The sequence below is a fragment of the Ceratosolen solmsi genome, unplaced genomic scaffold (assembly GCF_000503995.2).
Source record: "Ceratosolen solmsi marchali unplaced genomic scaffold, CerSol_1.0 scaffold43, whole genome shotgun sequence".
Classification (NCBI taxonomy): Eukaryota; Metazoa; Arthropoda; class Insecta; order Hymenoptera; family Agaonidae; genus Ceratosolen; species Ceratosolen solmsi.
Window position 1 is genome coordinate 305,498 of NW_011948431.1, and position 7,052 is coordinate 312,549.

Below are 7,052 nucleotides of genomic sequence, written 5' to 3' on the forward strand. Positions count from 1 at the left end.
TCCATATGAACCAAAATTCATGGTAAAAGAAAACCAAATGGCCAGTCATACTAAACCGTAACGGACAGTTCGTCAAAACGACTATTTTCCACTCGTCGCTGATATATCCTCGGTGAAAATTTTCCCAGCCTATACAGTAATATTCCACGAGTAAGAGGAAAAGTAAGTGGAAAGGCAACAATAATCACCGATGCCGGGCTCGGCATTATCCCCATCGCGCAAGCGCACAATCCGCACGCACACGAACGCGCCTTATGCATGTGTCGAAGACGCTGGAAAAGAGTTCCCCTTCATCATTCCCTCTCGCTCATTCACCCGTCCTCCGTGTCCTTTGTGATTCGACTTCCAATCCCCGTCATTCCCCCTGCCGTAACCGAGGCACGAAATTATTGTTAAAGGTCAGCAAGGGTCGATCACTCGATCAAAAACAACTAATGCGCGTCTCTCTGTTCCCCTCGTCAACAATTAATAATTATTATCTCGCTAGCTGCGCATTCGTCGTGATCCTTCGTTCGCGATTTTGGTGACGCAGGTACTGACAGCGGATGCGTCGGGAGGGGGGTGGTGGTGGTGGTGGTGGTGGTGGTGGTGGTGGTAGTGGAGGGACTGCGGTTATCGGTTGGCTAGGACGGGGGATGGAAAGGGGATTGAGTGGGGGAGGTGTGTGGGTGGACGGTGGTGGTGGAACGGTATTAAGGTGCGCACACATTTGGTCAACAATTGGTCGTGGGGTGATAGCGATGGTTGATGGTACGGTGAAGGAAGGCGAGGGAGCGGGAGTCAAAGCCAGGAGGCGACTTATTATCATCCTGACGGGGCACGAACCTCCATCAGCAGCAGGATATAAAGGACTCGAGAACTAGGAGCTTTCACGGCTCTCTCGCCTTTGGACTTTGGCTCGTGGCTGGCTCGGCTCTTATCATCGACTCGACTCAACATCGACGATAAGCTTACATTAGCGTTCGATCGAGGCCGATGACGAGCATCGGACGTTGGTTAGTGTGGACCGTGCGGGGGCCATAAACAGCGCGAAGTCAAGGGAGGTTGGGTCGTTGGGGAGGATCGCTTGAGAGCTTCGCGCCTTCGAGCGGCGCGGGAAAAGCGGCCGGTGATTGCCGGAGAGACATCCATCCGCGATGTCCGAGGAGTCCGCCGCCATTTTCCAGGAGGAATTTCGGCGCGCAACTGTGTAATGGAGAAAGCAACAAACCTCGTGGTAGCGTCGACTGGGCGACGACGGTATGGATAGGCGGCGGCCGCGCGTTCCACATTCAAATCCCAGCGACGCACGCGCTGCGCGGCCACACGGTGCTGCTACACGAAGGGGTTGCGCGGCTTTATATATCGATCTCGGGCCTGGACCGGCCACCACGGGGCTGCGTCTCGGCCGAGAGGAAGGTGGAGACTGACTCGGGTGTCCCGTACCGAGCCGCCCGTCGGCCTCCTCCGTCACCCACTCACCATGCGCAGAAGGGCCCGCGTCAAGGTCAGCGAGCCTCGCGCCACAGGTGGACGCCGCCCACCCCACCACCGCCTCCGCCTGCCACACGATGCTCGGCCCCTGCCCCGGCGACGACGTAGACGCGGAGATCTGGGGAAGGCTTATCGATCGTCTCAGGGATTCTCCGCTCGCCCTTTGTGGGGGATTCACGCTCCTTTACATTTTTCAATTTGTCGCTGAAGCTTGATTATTTCTCCTCGACTAATCAATCGGTCCGGGCGTGGGGTTTGCGAGAGGAATACGGACTCTCGGTCGCTCCTTGGGCTCGGCGGCGTTGCGGAACAAACAGTCGGGGCTGGGATTTCTTTACGGCACTTGTCCGTATCCCTTCGCCGACGACGGGTAGGGCAGTCGGCAATTACGTTAATACTTAAGCGATTCTTTGGTCGAGTGAGCGAGAGTCGAGTACACTCGCGCGTTTACCTTTTCATTGCTTTTTCAGCTTTTCCCGTCTTTATTGTTGATTTCGGCGCTGACCTTTATGCACTTGAAGAATTTACAAAAGTGGAAGCGCTTTTTCAACAGAACGCTACGAAGCTTTCGGCTATTTTAATCAGAGACGCTGTTTACCAGCTTCGACAAGAATCACAAGTAAATGCCATTTTATCAATTGGCAGCAACAATTTAAGCCGTAGAAATATTTCACGAAATTCTTATAAATTGTTACGAATGGCTCACTCAAATCGTTCCTATCACACTCTACACATTATATACGCCGTACGTGCAAAATAATTAAGATAAGTATTTTTAATTATCCGATTTGTCGAATTTTGATTGCGTGGCTGTTGAATACCGGAATTTCGATCCAAGTAATATTCAATCTTTACGAGGTCATTTAGCTGCTAAAAATATTAAATTAAAAAATCTTCATAAATAAAGACAGGTAGATAGATATAAGGTAAGTTAAATTAGCTTCAAAGCTTCGGGTGTGCAACGGGCCTTAGACTACACATACCCGATAAACTCATCTATAAAAGATAATAAATAACTTATTTAATATACATTAAATTGCTTATTTAATCGTGAAACTTCTTCGATAATACGCGTACAATATTTAATTCCACAACTGGCAACTAAGATATTTTACGACAAGAAGTCAATCATTGGCTAATTTAAGATCCCATATAGCGCGATGATTGTAATAACCGACACACGTGTATTGGAAATCGTATGCTTAGGGATATTAGTACTTTGGGCCGTAAGTGCGCATGCGATGAATCGTAATTTAATAATAATAATAATGTATGGTTGTGGCGAAGGGTGTTTGTATGCATCAGTGCGGCTATGTTGCGCCATAGATGGCGTTAGCATGGGCGTTAATTTTCCGTTACGCCTGCTATTAGGAGAATGGTAAGTGACGTTTCCGGCACCTTGATGTCGCCGATTTTATTTTTATATGTCCCGATAAGACATCGATCATTTAATATAATTATCAACACTTTGCTGACACTTTCGAATGCTTATTGAAAGATCATTTTGTGGAAAGAGAGATAGAGAGAGAGAGAGAGAGAGAGAGAGAGATAAGAAAAATAGAAAAAATGGTTAAATGGCAAGATGTGTAAGTATTATCTTATCTCTGTACATCGTTCACTTTTTATTCAAATATTCTACTACGTTTGTTGCTTCTCAATTACGAGATATGCTTAATCGATAATGAAGGAATATACTTTACTTCAGTATCATTTTAATAACAATAATTTAAATAATTATAATATTTGCCAATAACATAAATTCTTTTGTTTAATTACAAATTTAATACATGTAAAAGATAAATACAGCCATTAAAGCATAAAATGCATAATGTAAGAGGCGCATAAATGACAAATTATTATTTTTATAACGCCACTAAGTCTACAAAATTTTTCTTTTTAAAATTTGTACCCTTTTAATTATTAAATTATACACATTTGTTAAACACATTATTTAACTTAAAAAAAAAAAAAAATAAAATAAGTTTCTACGAAATATAATAAACAGGCATACAATAGAAAGTAAATGAAGTACAGTGGAGATTTTGTCTAATTTGTAAATTAAGAAAAACTGTTTGTGTGCAAGACAAAACACAAAACAATAATTAAAAGTAATTTGATTATTCTTTTGCAAATGAGATTAAAAATTTACTCTCTACTTACTTAGGATATTTAGAGACTTTAATTAACATTTTACCGTAAAATAGTTTGTAATAAATTATTTATACAAGGAAAGCAATATGTTTAATAATATACATTATAAATTCGTTGATTAAACATTGTTTAAAAATTCATTATATTTAACCAGGTAATGTAAATTTTTATAAACGTTCATATTTTTATAAATAATTAATAAGTGATTGAGGCTGAAGGTAGTGAAATGCTAATATTCACAAATTTAATTAGCTTGAATACAATAATTGAGTTTTAACTGTGTAACTTTATATATATATATATATATCATTTTTATTAAATTATATGCCAAAATATTAGCCCTTCATCCAGCACGAAGCTGAATACACTCGATGCATAACCAGATTTGAATAATCAACAGTTTCATTATGTTTTTATATTAATAAACTGAAGAAAAAAAAATTAGATGAAAATTTCTCTTGCAAATATACTGTACTTTGTTTTCACATTAAAGCTAACTAAAACCTTGTAATAAAATCTAACTAAATTTAACTTGCAATGACTTTTTTCAATGCTATTTATTATTTCCAAGAAGAAGAAAAAAATGTCAAAACTGCAAAAGTTTTATATAAGGAAATAAAAAATTAGAGACCTACTTTCTGACGTAGAACGTGAAAAGACTCGTCAAAATTCAAGCCGTTAAAGTGAAAGAGCAATCACCCCTGGTTTTAGGTTCACAATCAATATTTTATACATACAGGCTGAGAGTAAAACCTACTCCTTTATTAATGATCTTATTTACGAAAATACGTTTCGTATATATGTGCATGCATATACAGTAACGGAGCCGTATTCGTTTCGTAAATTCGAACTCAACTAATAAATAATAAATTATTCTTTAATAAATCAATATTATACGCATTTATTATTTTTCTAAAGGAACGTGAAAAAAGATTCAAGTTCACATAAAATATATATTTTTCAAATTTATTTGACAAATAATGATGACGTGTTTTTTTAATTGGTAGTCCTATTCTTTAAATCCTTACAACAAAATGTACGCACTAATATTATAATAATCTTCTGACATAATCACGTAGCGAATTAAGAGTCATTGTTATGCAAGAGGAGAGACATGGATTCGTTATATTACGAACTATTATAAACCTCATATAATAAAAAATAGAGCAAAATATTGAAATTATAATTAGTTATATATTTATACATTTTTATTACTTATATTTATTTTTATGTTTGATTTTCATTGAATTGATTTTATTTCATTGATTTATTGATTTATAATACAATATGAACCAAAACTTTTAGTAATCAATATTTTCCCAATTTTTCTATTGTTTGTTGAGCGACGTAAAATCATTTATAAATATTTTATACCTTATTTAGTTGCAGTTATTTAATGCAATTAATTTTATAAAATTATTCAATTAATTTTTTTTACTTTTCTCACTTTAGATTCTGAGAAATTTCTATAATCATTTTGTCGGTTAAATAATTGAAATAATTTACGTTTCTTTCATACCTCTATAGTAAACATTTTATATAACATTATTTTTATTTCTTGTTTTACATTTATTTTATATTAAAAATCTAAGTCTGTATAAATAAGTTAAAAATTTAGAAATTACGTTTCACGGTCTGTTATTAACAAAAATTGTCAGTAGAATTTTTACATTTTATATAACGCTTTCTAAGATAAATGAAACGGATTTGTTTAATTATTAAATTATCACGTCCCCAGTCACACACGCATACATATAAAATTAATATTTAAAGACATAAAATGAAATGCGTCTATTTTGAAAAATCCTTTTCTTTCTGTTCTGATTAGTACTGTGTAAGAATTATGAATTTTATTCTTAAATACTTTTTTCTATTTTCTCTTGTAGGCATTTGTCTTGCAGCTTATTTTTCTCTATACACTTGTTTCGGTCATGTTATTTTAGCCTCATCCTTCTTTACTACCTGGTTTCATTTACTTTTTTGTAATTTTGCGGGACATGCATGGCGCTAAAGATAGCACTTGTCACGTTTTACGACGAAGCGTCGAAGACGATAAAATATGCAAATTATCTTTAAATTAAATAGAATATTTACAGCAATATGTTTCAAAACAATAAAACAATATTAATAAAAATAAACACCTATTGTGTTAAACGATTGATACAACAAATGAAAATATAATAATTTATAGTTTCATCCGTGTTAAAGCTTTTTCTATTGGGACGATATATAATAAGATGAGTTTATATAATATTAATTTGTTTTATATATATATATATCTAAAATTATTTCTTAATGCTAAAGTTTCTCCGTGTCATTTTTTTTTTTTCTTTTTTTAGTATTTCAAGCTGAATGAAGTGAAAAAGTACTTCGAGTTTGGTAAAAATGATGCATGGTTATTAAAATAATTGTCACACACTTTTTCCTCTCCTTGCCATCAACATAAATTTATAAAAGCTTTGCCACATTTCTTACGTTCCTTACACTTTATACTAAAACATAACATAGATGTGGGTCAAGAAAATGAATTCTTCGCTTTGCGAACTTCCAGTTGCTGCGCAGAGCCTACGGAAGAAGTACCAAGCGCTGTTGGATGGCGCGAGGGGCGGGAGGGGGAAATCCTTTAAGACGTCACTCTGGCCGACTCTCCCTCGAGACTCGCAGATTCTCGGACGTGCTCATCGCCTCATTAATCGCCCCTCCTGACAGAGTTACAACCATTGGCGTGGCATTAGTGGGATTTATTTCTACGGACTCGTATGGATCGACGGCGAGGGAAAAGAACGTGTTCGCGCAAGGGCAAGAGTGATGTCGAGAGGATTGGGTTTCAGTTGGACTCGGACTCGATAGGGGATAAGGAAGAAGAAAGGGGAACGAAATTATTCGATTTTACCGTACTCCTTATAAATACTAATCAGTCGATATTGCCTTAACTTATTAAAGGGTGCGTATGTGTAAGAGTATAGCTTACTATTTGCTTTATGCACGATAGTACCAGTATATGTTGATGACTATACAAAAGAAAATCAGAATTTTACCCTCAATAACATTGGACTAATCTACTTTTTCTATCGTGTTTATGTAATAAAGAAAAGAAGAATACACAAATAAAAACCAGAAGAATTATTGAATGTTCTTTCCTCCTAAGCCTTTAATTCGAATTCTTGAATGTCACTCACATTTACCGGATAAGTTATTGCCTATTTTGAAAATTGACATTCAAGTAGATTGAAAAATTAAATTTCCCTTTTCACAGGAAATTAAGCAGGGAATAGAGCAAGTACATTATGACACCAATGGGCTTTGAATTATAATAATACGAATAGAAATATGTAATATTACAATAGGAATTAACTTTATCTATAAAGAAAATGTACGAAAAAGTTGATGAAATAAAGGCAAAGATAAATGTTAATATAATTAATAAC